Raw genomic sequence first — 14,227 nt, forward strand, 5'->3', positions numbered from 1 at the left:
AACTTGACTTGTGTGCAATTCTGCTTTGAAAACACTTCCTTGTCCTCCAACCCTAATGAGATGTTTATCATGAAAATCTTACGTGGCTTCAACTATGTTCTCGTATACCATTTTTCCATAAAAACTCCATATTGCAAATCAATTTTGTTCTAGTGATTCTGCATCATGGTTTTCCTTTGTCTTTGAATTTTGACAAAGATGATATGAGATTCCAAAGGCAAATAATGCTAGTATTAAAGTAACCAAATCAATGGGTAAAAATACCAATATGCCTTTGTTAGTTTTATGCTTTTGAGATTTGCCACTTGATGTTGAGCATGGGTCTGAGTCAAATATATTTGTTAAGACTATTGGCAAGTGCACCAAATTGTCACAAGTAGTAAAGTTAAAATAAAAGTTTGAGTGTCAAATCCACATGAACTTTGTTTGTACTTAGGTAGATGAATATATAATTTTCAAGCAATAAATAAATTGATTTAAAAGGTTGTGAAGAAAACAGTAAAATAAATTGAATTAAAAAAAATTAAAATAAACAAGGAAGAAAAAAAAACATAAAAGTAAATTACTTAATTACAATAGAAACGATCAGAGAAGCCAATATTATTGTAAAAGGAAATTCAGAAGATGAGAATGTTGGGAACTTAGCGTACTAGAGCTATTCTTTGATGTAATATTAATGATTTTTATCTATTTATAATTATTTCAATTTACACTTGCATCTACTTATATACTCTAACTAAGATCTCTCAAGTGAAAAAGCCTAATTTATCTATTTTCTCTCTCAAATCCCTTTGCAGAGGTAAAACAGTAAATTGCATTAAGAATAGAGATGTATAATAGGCTAAAAAAAATCAACCTATCTCTAGTGATGAATTTATTTAGATACCTTTTCTCAATTCTATTAAAAAATAACGCTTCCCAACGCTACCCCTAAAACTTATCATGCAAATGGGTGATCAGGTCACGAGCAATATAATTATGCACAAGAAAGGATAATGCAAAAGGTAATATTATTAAGTAGATAGGAAGAGAAATTACATAAAAAATAGTTGGCTACCAAGTTCCCAACAAAAGAGATGTTTAGCCTCTCATTAGCATATGAGGCTTTACAATTACAAGAAAGGAATATTTAGTAAAGGAGGAAATTAAGAAAAGGGAATGGAGGGAAGGAATGACTCCTACTGATTTCTTTTCTAACTTCTGGCCTTTGCCTTCTTTAAGGAATTGAATTCACTTGAATTTTTTGTGTGTTTTTTTTCCTTCTTCTCTCTCATTCTTTTACATATGCAGATCAACTTAGTTTTCGCTCAACCTTCGCGCTAAGCACGTTTGTGTGCTTAACGAGTATGACAGTATTCATCCTAAGCGCATGTCTCGTGCTAAGCGCACTATTAACTCATTAAAAGGTGCACCAAGTTGTCACAAGTAATAAAGTAAAATGAAAGTTTGAGTGTTGAGTGCACAGGAACTTTGTTTGTACTTAGATTGGTGTAAACCTAATTTTTAAGCAATAGACAAAGTAGAAGAGATAAGGAATTGTAAGTGAAATAAAGAGAAAAAGTAGAAGAGAAACAAACAATAATTTGAGTGTGAAAGGTGAATTCAGAATGAAAATGTGTTGGGGCCTAGCATATCAAACTACTTGTGATGCAATGTTAATAATTTTTCTCTATCTAATATTATCCCAATTTTTACCTACATTTACTCTGATATTCTAACCCTGATTTCTCAAGTAAAAGAGTCTAATTTATCTATTTTTTTCCCAAATTCCTTTGCAAAGATAAAACAATAAATTGCATTAAGAATAGAGATGCATGGATAGGCTAAACAAGCTCATTTTATTCCTAGACATGATTTCATTTGTATGCTCTTTCCCAGTTCTTTAGAAAATAAACACTTTCCAATGCCTACTTCCTAAACAGATGCATGGATATGGGTGATTAGACCACAATCAATAACAATAGAGCACATAAAATAACAAAAAAATTGGCATTACATTTAATAGATAGTAGGGATATATTACATTACAAGAAGTTGGCCGCTAGGCTCCCAATAATGGAGGGTTTAGCCTCTCATTACCATGAGAGACTTTACACTTTAGGGGTTGATGGGAATAGAAGAAGAAGAGGGATGAATAAGGGAAGAGAAGGGAAGAATGGATCTAGAAAAAGGGTTTCCCCTATTTGAGATACTCAGGCTTTGGGTGTATTTAGTAATTAGCTCTGAGTCTCGGTGTTTTTTTCTCCTTTGTTTCCTACTCCATTTATAGGCCTTAGTTAGCTTAAAATTCACGCGACCTTACGCTAAGCGCGACATCTGGGCTTAACGAGTATAACGGTGATCACACGCTTAGCGTGGGATTCGTGCTAAGTGCACCTTCAGGTTTCTTCGTGGGCCTTCTTCGCGCTAAGCTTGGGCTAGCCGCTGAGCGGAGAGTCGCGCTAGGCCTATCTTGCGCGCTAAGCAGGATGTTCCAACTTCAACTTCTTCTTCAAGGCTTTTTCTTCAAGTTTCTACATCAATTTACCTCCAAAGCACTTGTAATTTTCCTTCTTTTGAATGCTGCTCATCAAGAATTAAAATGATATTAAAATCCTCATTATTCTATTAAAAACAACAGTAAAGTAGAGGAAATCTAACTATTCTTCTCTAATTTGACTATCAATTAAACCTAAATTTCCTAGTTATCATGTGCCTTCACTTTCCTCAATTAGTATGCTTTCCCAAATTAGCCCTGCTTCCTAACGCTAAGCGTGTTGTGCCCATTGAGCTTGTGCATCGTGCTAAGCTCTTGGGACGCAGTAAGCACATATCTTCAATCACCAATTTGCTCTTTTGGGATTTACTTTACTTTTATGCTCCAATTATTCACTAAGCATCATAAATTCATCAACTTTTAATATTTTCTTCACAAAAACTTAAATGATGTTAAAATTTCAATTATTTGCACAAAAAGGAAGAAATAAGAGAGAAAAATTACTAATTCTTGTATAATTTAATCCTAAAATATACCTATACATAACTGTTATCAACATTGTCACATAAGCCTTTATTATCTCTCAATACTTTAATTGATGCATTATTAAAGGTTGGAATGTTTGGAAGTAAACCCTTTAATTGGTTGTAGGATATATCAACTGATATCAAGCTTAGAATCTCATCAAGACTGGAGAGATCACCTGAAAGATTATTGTGTGAGAGATTCGACGTTTCTAATCGGTTCAACTCTCTAAGCATGGGTGGTATTATTCCACTCAAAATTTCTCCTGAGGTCAAGACTTTGGAGATGCTTTAATTCACCAAACTTAGATGAAATACTTCCCTTAAATTCATTGTGGCTTAAATTCAAATGTAATAAATTGACCAAATTCCAAGGTTGCAAGATCTTTCAATGATGCTATTTGTACAGGGACATTCCCTAAAAGATTATTGCTATTGAGAGACAGATTGAACGAGTAGGTCAATTTACCTAAATCTTCTGGAATGCCTCTTGTGAGATGGTTTGAAGATAGCTGAAGTACATGTAAATTGGTTGCATGACTTAGTCCTTGTGGAATACTGCCTGATAGATTATTTTTGGAGATTTTAAAGCATGTAAGATTATAGCAGTTTCCCTATTTTGGGGAAAGATGGCCATAAAAGTTACTTTCACTCAGGTCTATGTATTCCAAATTTGGATAGCTAGACACCAAAATCATGTTATATTTCCAATCAGATGGTTTCTTGCAAGCCCAACTCTTTTAAGGCTGGAACAATTCTTCAAACTATGTGGTATTAGGCCAATGAAAAAGTTATTATTAGCAATAAACTTTGTCAATTTTCCACAAATGCAAATGTTATGAGGCAAATGACCTATGAAATTATTGTTAAATAATTGCATATTTTCTGTAGAAGCAAAGCTTCATGGTGAATCAAAGGTGATTCAAAGGTGTTTTGATGATAACAATGATGATGACAAAGGTGATGACAAAAAGCATAAAGATCAATCAAAGAACAACTCAAGAAAATCAAGAACAATTCAAGAGTTCAAGAATCAAGAAGAAAGCCTAGAATCAAGAATCAAGATTCAAGGTTCAAGATCTCAAGAATCAAGATAAAGATTCAAGAATGAAGAAAAGACTCAATCAAGATAAGTATTAAAAAGTTTTTCAAAACTTTGAATAGCACATGAGTTTTTGACAAAACATTTACCAAAGAGTTTTTACTCTCTCGTAATCGATTACCATATTGTTGTAATTGATTACCCGTAGCAAAATGAGTTTGAAAAAGTTTTCAAACTGAATTTACAACGTTCCAATTATTTTCAAAAAGTTGTAATCGATTACAATGTTTTGGTAATCGATTACCAGTGCCCTTGAACGTTGAAATTCAAATTCAAATGTGAAGAGTCACATCCTTTCACTTAAAAGCCTTGTGTAATCGATTACACTAATTTGGTAATCGATTACTAGTGACTGTTTCTGATAAATCAAAAGATGTAACTCTTCCAAAAGGTTTTTGACTTTTTCAAATTGGTTTTAAGTTTTTCTAAAAGTTATAACTCTTCTAAATGATCTTCTTGACCAGACATGAAGAGTCTATAAAAGCAAGACTTTGTTTTGCATTTCAATCAATCTTGAATACTTTTCCAATCATTTCATAACAATCCTTTACAAGCCTTGAATCTCTTTGAACTTCTTCTTCTTCTTTGTACCAAAAGCTTTCTGAAGTTTTCTGGTTTTCTAAACCTTGAAAACTTGTGCTATTCATCTTTTCATTCTCTTCTCCCTTTGCCAAAAAGAATTCGCCAAGGACTAACCGCCTGAATTCTTTTTGTGTCTCTCTTCTCTCTTTTCCAAAAGAACGAAGGACTAACCGCCTGAATTCTCTTGTGTCTCCCTTCTCCCTCATCAAAGAATTCAAAATGACACAGTCTGAGAATTCTTTTAATTCTTCCCTTTCCCTAATACAAAAGTGTTCAAAGGACTAACCGCCTGAGAATTCTTTTGTATCCCCATTCACAAAGTATCAAAGGTTTAACAGCCTGAGATCTTTGTCTCAACACATTGGAGGGTACATCCTTTGTGGTACAAGTAGAGGGTACATCTACTTAGGTTTGACTGAGAACAAGAGAGGGTACATCTCTTGTGGATCAATTCTAGTGGAGGGTACATCCACTAGGGTTTCAAAGAGAACAAGGGAGGGTACATCCCTTGTGGATCTTTGCTGGTAAAAGGATTTTTACAAGGTTGAAAGAAATCTCAAGGACCGCACGTCGCTTGGGGACTGGATGTAGGCACGGGTTGTTGCCGAACCAGTATAAAAACTCTTGTGTGTTTTTTTCCTTCTTCCCTACTCTTTTACTTTCCGCTATGCATTTAATTTCCGCTTTTACTTTCTGTTAAGTTTCTCTTCTACTCTTTATTCTCTTAACAATTTAGTAAAAGCCTTAAAAGAATAATTTTTTAATTAGTAAAGGTTTAGGAATAATTAATTCAACCCCCCCTTCTTAATTATTCTGAGGCCACTCGATCCAACAAGTGGTATCAGAGCAGGTTTCTTCTAGAATGGCCTCCTCAAATCCCTTGTTTCCTGAAGGAAATTCCATTCACAAACCACCCATTTTCAATGGTGAAGGTTACCATTATTGGAAAACCCGCATGCATATATTCATTGAAGCCATAGATCTAAATATATGGGAAGCAATAGAATTAGGACCACATATACCCACTATAGTAGATGTAAGCACAAACACTACAACCCAAAAACCTAGAGATCAATGGACAAAAGAAGATAGAAGAAAAATCCAGTATGATCTCAAAGCCAAAAATATCATCACTTCAGCCCTAGGGATAGATGAGTACTTTAGAGTGTCAAATTGTACTAATGCCAAGGATATGTGGGATACTCTCCAGTTAACCCATGAAGGAACCACAGATGTAAAAGGGTCTAGAATAAATACCCTTACCCATGAATATGAGTTATTTAGGATGAACCCAAATGAAAATATCCATAGTTTGCAAAAGAGATTTACACATATAATAAACCATCTTGCATCTTTAGGAAAAGTCTTTCCCAATGAAGATTTAATTAATAAAATCTTAAGATGTTTAAGTAGGGAATGGCAGCCAAAGGTAACTGCTATTTCTGAAAGCAAAGATCTATCTTCCATGTCTCTTGCCACTTTATTTGGTAAATTGCAGGAACACGAGATGGAACTTCAACGCCTCAATCAGAATGAAGAAAATGACAAAAAGAAGAGAAGCATAGCCCTTAAAGCCTCATCTTCAATACAAGAAGAAAACGAAGAAGAAGATTCAGATGATGAAGAAGATTTTTCTTTCTTTGTTAAGAAATTTCAGAAATTCATCAAGAAAAGAAGAATTGACAGGCGTCAGAATTTTAATAATGGAAGAAAATCACAAGATGATTCTCAAGTCCTTATGTGCTACAAATGCAATCAAATTGGTCACATCAAGGCCAACTGTCCGTCAAATGAAGAATGGTCGGAGAAAAGTGAAAAGAAAAGCTTTGACGAAAGAAGAACTAAGAAAGCATACATTGCATGGGATGACAATGATTCATCCGATGGTTCAGAAAAGGAGATTAATCTTCTAACCAAAGATTATGAAAGTGACGAGAACATCTCTCAAGGATGAAAAACAAGGAGAAAAAGAATGATCATCATCTTTGAAGATCTAGACACTTCAATCCTGAAAAAGGTAATATCAAAACCATTATCTTATTAAAATTTCTCTTAAAGTTGAAATTTTTATTCAAACAATTTGATTATGATGACTAACAATTCTTTATTTGTTTGTCTTTTGATTTTTTGAAATCATGAGTATATTTGCTTGATTGATTTCATCCTATTTGCATGAAATATTCATTCATTTATTTAAGTAAAATCAATATTCTTCATACTTGTGTTTTGATTGTTTTTTGTTTTTGATAAAATTGATTATCTTCATGTTTTAAATATTTTTGCATGACATGATATGTAAATTACATGATTGAAAATTATTCATAAAGTATTTTCAAATATAGTATTTTCAAATATAGTTTTCAAAACTTCTTCTCTCCTAGAAAGCCTTCTGTTTTTGTTTTCTGGCTAAAATAACCACTGGTAATCGATTACCATAATAGTGTAATCGATTACAAGCAGTTATTTCTGGCAAAGTTGCTCTCTGGTAATCGATTACCATATTTGTGTAATCGATTACGACGTGTCCCTGCACCTATATATTCAAATTTCAAATTATAAAACCTGCAACCTTTCACTCTCTCGAAAACCCTCGCCCCCAATTTTTCTTCCAGCCATATCTCACTCAATTCTTGTCCAAATCAGTCCCCGCAAAGCCCAAACTTCATCTTTTTTCAATCTCTTTCATTTGAACCGATTAAAATACTGAAAAAACTCTTCAAATGGCGGAACCATCTAAAAAGCGAAAAGGAACTTCGAGTCGGAGTCAGCGGCATTCCGGGTCACAGGAAGCCCCAATTCCTCCCTCCATTCCCTCTGGATCATTATTCTCATCAGAGGAACAACGTATACAGTACACAAACCTCTTTTCGTCTCGTTTCATTATAGACCCAAAATTCATAGATATGGAGTTCTTCTGAAATGAGAATTTTGAATGCTTACAAGCATTTGAAAACTTCAATCTTATTCCATTCATGTATCTGAAATTACCTGTCTATTCTGAATTAGTCAAAGCTTTCTATTCTATTTTAGAAATTCATGAAGGTATTCTAATGTCTGAAATCTATGGGATTAAGATGGTCATTGACCAATCCCTATTTTATGATTTAACAAAATTGCCTAGTGAAGGTGTACCTTTTGAGGGTGCACTGATTGATGAATGGAAATTCAATTTCTCTATGCATGATGCTCGCCGGTTGGTTTGCACCAACCAAGCGGATATGACCGGAAGGCTTCTTGCCGGTTCATTGGCTTTCGAAAGCCGCATCCTCCATTACCTTATCGTTCGCATCTTACTCCCTAGATCTTTAAACCTTGCTCAGGTTTCTGAAGAAGATCTCATTGTCATGTGGGCCTTTCATAAAGGTTTACAAATTGATTGGGCACACCTTGTTAGATATCGCATGCATAAGGCATTGTGATTGAATGCCTCATTGCTTTATCCTCATCTTGTTACCTTTTTCCTTCAACACTTCAACATCCCTCTTGATTCTGAACCTTATGCTCCAATCAAGAGATCATTCCTTATAGGCACTTCAGTCATAGCATCCTTTGGTTATATAAAGGAGCATGATGGCTCTTGGGTTAAGAAGGGTGCTAGAAATTTTGGTGAAGAAGGAAATGAAGAAGAAGATTCATCTCTTCTTTCAAAGATTATGGAAAGGTTTGATGGTCTTCAAACCTTTATTGGTGAAAGGTTTGATACTTTGGAATTGCAAGTGGATATGCGCTTCAATGAAATGGAGTCAAGAATGACAAAGGTTGAAGAAGATGTATCTTACATTTGTTCAAGCTTCGATCTTCCACCACCGCTGCCACCATCATCTTAGACTTATATTTTAATATTAGTACTTTGATTTTCAGCCTTGTATTTTGGCTATATTAGTATGGTATTTGAACAATTTACTATTTCCTTATTTGCATGGTATGTTTGGACCAATATTAAGTATGTTATTTGACTATGTGGAGTTTATAATTAATCTATGCATGGTTGTTTTCTTCATGGTTTTATGGTTCTTGCTTCTTGCTTCATGATTTGGTTGATATTTTTTATGAACATTGTATGGATGTTTAAATTAAATTTGTTTGATACGCACTTTGGCTTTTTGTTGATTCCAAAGGGGGAGAGAAATGGGATTAAATCAAGAATTCACATGAGTAATCAACTTATTTTTAAGATAAGCATAAATTCAAAAACAAAGGGGGAGAATTTATGAGAGTGATCGACTAGGAAAAAGTGTGTGTGTGTTTCTTGATTTCAGAAGTTGTCATCGTCAAAAAGGGGGAGATTGTAGAAGCAAAGATTCATGGTGAATCAAAGGTGATTCAAAGGTGTTTTGATGATAACAATGATGATGACAAAGGTGATGACAAAAAGTTCAAAGATCAATCAAAGAACAACTCAAGAGAATCAAGAACAATTCAAGAGTTCAAGAATCAAGAAGAATTCAAGACTCAAGAAGAAAGCCTAGAATCAAGAATCAAGATTCAAGGTTCAAGATCTCAAGAATCAAGATAAAGATTCAAGAATGAAGAAAAGACTCAATCAAGATAAGTATTAAAAAGTTTTTTCAAAACTTTGAATAGCACATGATTTTTTGACAAAACCTTTACCAAAGATTTTTTACTCTCTGGTAATCGATTACCATATTGTTGTAATCGATTACTCGTAGCAAAATGAGTTTGAAAAAGTTTTCAAACTGAATTTACAGCGTTCCAATTATTTTCAAAAAGCTGTAATCGATTACAATGTTTTGGTAATCAATTACCAGTGCCCTTGAATGTTGAAATTCAAATTCAAATGTGAAGAGTCACATCCTTTCACTTAAAAGCCTTGTGTAATCGATTACACTAATTTGGTAATCGATTACTAGTGACTATTTCTGATAAATCAAAAGATGTAACTCTTCAAAAAGGTTTTTGACTTTTTCAAATTGGTTTTAAGTTTTTCTAAAAGTTATAACTCTTCTAAATGATCTTCTTGACCAGACATGAAGAGTCTATAAAAGCAAGGCTTTGTTTTGCATTTCAATCAATCTTGAATACTTTTCCAATCATTTCATAACAATCCTTTACAAGCCTTGAATCTCTTTGAACTTCTTCTTCTTCTTTGTACCAAAAGCTTTCTGAAGTTTTCTGGTTTTCTAAACCTTGAAAACTTGTGCTATTCATCTTTTCATTCTCTTCTCCCTTTGCCAAAAAGAATTCGCCAAGGACTAACCGCCTGAATTCTTTTTGTGTCTCTCTTCTCTCTTTTCCAAAAGAACGAAGGACTAACCGCCTGAATTCTCTTGTATCTCCCTTCTCCCTTGTAAAAAAATTCAAAATGACACAGTCTGAGAATTCTTTTAATTCTTCCCTTTCCCTAATACAAAAGTGTTCAAAGGACTAACCGCCTGAGAATTCTTTTGTATCCCCATTCACAAAGTATCAAAGGTTTAACAGCTTGAGATCTTTGTCTCAACACATTGGAGGGTACATCCTTTGTGGTACAAGTAGAGGGTACATCTACTTGGGTTTGACTGAGAACAAGAGAGGGTACATCTTTTGTGGATCAGTTCTAGTGGAGGATACATCCCTTGTGGATCTTTGCTTGTAAAAGGATTTTTACAAGGTTGAAAGAAATCTTAAGGACCGTAGGTCGCTTGGGGACTGGATGTAGGCACGGGTTGTTGCCGAACCAGTATAAAAACTCTTGTGTGTTTTTTTCCTTCTTCCCTACTCTTTTACTTTCCGCTGTGCATTTAATTTCCTCTTTTACTTTCTGTTAAGTTTCTCTTCTACTCCTTATTCTCTTAACAATTTAGTAAAAGCCTTAAAAGAGTAATTTTTTAATTAGTAAAGGTTTAGAAATAATTAATTCAACCCCGCCTTCTTAATTATTCTGAGGCCACTCGATCCAACATTTTCAAGGTTGTTAAGCTTGTTCATTTCAACCGGCATGCTTCTGCTTAGCTTATTTGAGAACAAACGAAGTCGGATGAGCTTTCTCAAGTTACACTACTAAAAAAAGATTTTTTAACATCGTTAGATTTAAGTCGGTTTTTAAAAACCAAGGTAGACAAATGAACGGTGGTATTTTTGAAATTAAATTCAACGTTTTAAAAGCGGTTAGGTAGAAACCATAGTTGATAAAAAGTATATGCGATTACAAGGTCATTTTTTTACTAGTGACCGTCTTTGATTTCAAATTAAATAATAAATTAAATTTTTAATTTTTGGCCTTCCTCCGTCCATTGCGCTTCTTAGGGAAAACCAAAAGTCCCAAACCCTCCGTCCTTCTAACCTCCGTCCATAGCTCTTCACTCTCACTCCAACCCTCCATGGAAGACCCCTCAGATTCCCCACCACCACCACCATCACAAACACCCCTAAACTAAGCGCCACCTCAATGTCTTACACCAAATCCACCACCAAACCCTAATTTACTTCTCTCTTCTTCACCCCATGCACCACCACCCCACCAACCTACTACATCCTTATAGACATCCCTCACCGCCCTCCCCTTTCAAATCCTGGTCGCGGTGGGCCCCAGCGGCGCCAGAAAATCCACCCTCCTCGACATCCTCTCCGCCTGCACCTTCCCCTCCCACGACACTCTCCTCCTCAACTCCACTCCTCTTGTCCCCTCCACCTTCCGCAAACTCTCCTCCCTCCAACACGACCACTGCCTCCCTCTCCTCACCGTCTCTGGAACCTTCCTCTTCATCGTGGTCTTTTATAAATAGTGTAACACACAGTAGGGGACAGAACACATATCCACTTGAAAGGGTTAGGTTTCGGGAGAAAAAGCAATCCACTCAAAGGTAACTCTTCTCTTCTTTCCGTTCCCCTTTCGATTTCGCTTCCTTTTCAATTCGATTTGTATTTGCAATTTTGAGTTTTTGATTTTCCAGTTTCAATAAAGGAGCGTTTTAATAAAGTAGATATGGAAGGTAATTCCCCCTTTCTTTTTGAGATCCGATAAGAAATTTCCGTAATCAATTTGTGAGGAACTAATTGTCAGGTTTCCTTGGCATATAAGCAATGACTTTAACCTTAGTTGATTTATATTAACATTAATTTTTTGATTGATTGATCGTATAATTCTTTCACACATTGAATAGAAATTAAAATCCAAATTGAATTAATTTCAGTTCATCCTAATCAAATTGTTTTGTTATTTAATTATTGAATGAATAGAAGCAGGCAGATGTAAACTCACTGCTTTTGTTGCTGGGGTTACTGTTCCATTTGCTTCCATTGCTATTCAAGTACACCTTAGGAGGAGGCAATCATTCTATAGTCACTAGCACTCTTCAGTTGTTAAGAGCAAGCAACGTTGTTATGCTTCTAGCATACTTTGCTTACATCTTCTTCCAATTGAAAACCCATCGAAAATTGTTTGATGCACTAGAGGTGATGATGATTATTGATAATTTGGCATTTACTGTTTAGGCATAATTTATTTATGTTTCATTTTTACTGCATATAATTATTACATCATATTTGTAGATTAGAGAAGTAATTTATTGTCACAATGTCAACATTTAACTTTCCAATTAATAGTTATGAAGCTATATTTTAATACTTTACCTTTTGAAATGCAATTGTCACTTTAGAGAAGTCAAATTTTAGAATTAGTTACCTGAATCCATGCACAATCTTCCTCTCATAGGGATTTCTTGCACACTTCATGAATATATTGTGTCAATTGGAATGTTATAAAAAAATTTGAATGTTTTATCAGTTTACTAAGTTTTGAAATGATTAATGGTTTGTGGCAGATGTTCATTGAGGAAGTCATTGAACTTGTGGAACTGAACCCACTAAAGCATGAAATTGTTGGATTGCCAGGTGTTAACGGACTATCGACAGAGCAACGCAAAAGGTTGACTATTTCTGTTGAGCTAGTGGCTAATCCTTAATCCTGCCTAGGTTAGCTTTGCTATTCTTAGCCGGTCCCAAGCCCGGATAAAAGGAGAGGGTTGTGTTAGGCTTTCGACAGCCAACGTAAAACTTTGTCGAATCTCTATGACATGGATCAATTACGTAATAATGTGAATGCTAGGTCGTTGCCCGGAAGCAACGCGCTGTATGGCTCGAGTACAGTGTCAAAAGAGCAAGGGCCGCTGCATCGCCGCCCGGATGTAGTGAAAAGTAAGCAAGGGTTCCCACATTTTCGTGAACGGGTGTGGGTAAAGAAGCTAGTTCATGACAGGAGGATTCGCTTTGGTACATGGAATATAGGCACACTTACTGGAAAATCTATGGAAATAGTGGATGTTATGGTGAGGAGGAAGATCAATTTTATGTGCCTACAAGAAACTAAGTGGACAGGTGAAAAAGCGAAAGAATTAGACAACTCGGGATTTAAGCTGTGGTATACGGGAAAAATCAGATCAAGAAATGGGGTAGGGATTATTGTGGACAAGGAGTGGAAGAAGGATGTCGTAGATGTAAGAAGAGTAGGAGATCGTATCATAGCCTTAAAATTGGTAGTGGGACAGGACACCTTTAATGTTATTAGTGGGTACGCACCTCAGGTTGGGTTAGCAGAACACTTTAAGGTAAAATTTTGGGAGGATCTAGAAGGGGTACTTCAGGATATACCCCAAGGAGAGAAAGTTTTCCTAGGAGGGGATCTCAATGGACATGTAGGTAGCGTGGATAGAGGTTTTGAGGGGGTGCATGGGGGTTTTGGCCTAGGGGAGATGAATGGGGAGGGTAAATCCATCTTGGAGTTTTCGGAGGCTTTGGATCTTTCTATAGCCAATACATGGTTTAAGAAAAGAGAGGAACATCTTATCACTTACAAAAGTGGGGGGACATGTTCTCAGATAGATTTCTTCCTTATCAGGAAGTCTGATAGGAAGTATTGCTTGAACTGTAAAGTTATCCCGGGAGAGAGCTTGACTACCCAACATAGAGTTTTGGTTATGGATGTAAGAATTAGAGATAGGGCAAAGAGAAGAAGTCCTATGGCAGCACCAAGGATCAAATGGTGGCACTTGAAGGGTGAGAAACAAGGAATCTTCCAACAAAAGATATGGGAGGGATGGGGTGGACAATCACAAGGAAGTGCAAATGATATGTGGAACAAGACGTCCCAAGAGATTATTAAAGTGGCTAAAGAGACGTTGGGTGAATCTAGAGGTTTTGGACCTAGGGGTAAAGAATCGTGGTGGTGGAATGAAAGTGTTCAGAGCAAAGTTAGAGTAAAAAAGGAGTGTTTCAAGGAGTGGTCTAGGTGTAGAAATTCTGAAACTTGGGATAAGTATAAGATAGCTAGAAATGAAACCAAAAAGGCGGTGAGTGAGGCAAGAGCCCAAGCTTTTGACGGACTATACCAAGCTCTAGGAACCAGGGACGGAGAAAGATCTATATATAGGCTTACTAAGGGTAGAGAGAGGAAGACTAGAGATTTGGATCACGTAAAGTGTGTTAAGGATGAAGAAGGCAAAGTCTTAGTGCATGAAAAAGATATCAAGGAAAGGTGGAAGGTGTATTTCCACAACTTATTTAATGATGGATATGGATATGACTCTAGCAGTCTAGACACAAGAG

The 14,227-nt window shown here is 35.7% G+C and overlaps 1 long non-coding RNA gene across 2 annotated transcripts; it reads left to right on the top strand.

Moving 5' to 3' along the window:
* Positions 1 to 10,924: 10,924 nt before the first annotated feature.
* Positions 10,925 to 12,586, top strand: LOC121175123 (uncharacterized). 2 transcript variants are annotated; one of them, XR_005892213.1, is made up of 3 exons: positions 10,925 to 11,487; positions 11,864 to 12,079; positions 12,518 to 12,586. It is a non-coding gene; the product is annotated as an uncharacterized lncRNA (long non-coding RNA). The 2 variants fall into 2 exon arrangements; XR_005892212.1 differs by having other exon boundaries at positions 12,448 to 12,580.
* The last annotated feature ends 1,641 nt before the right edge of the window (positions 12,587 to 14,227 follow it).

The sequence above is a fragment of the Glycine max genome, chromosome 7, assembly GCF_000004515.6.
Source record: "Glycine max cultivar Williams 82 chromosome 7, Glycine_max_v4.0, whole genome shotgun sequence".
Lineage (NCBI taxonomy): Eukaryota > Viridiplantae > Streptophyta > Magnoliopsida > Fabales > Fabaceae > Glycine > Glycine max.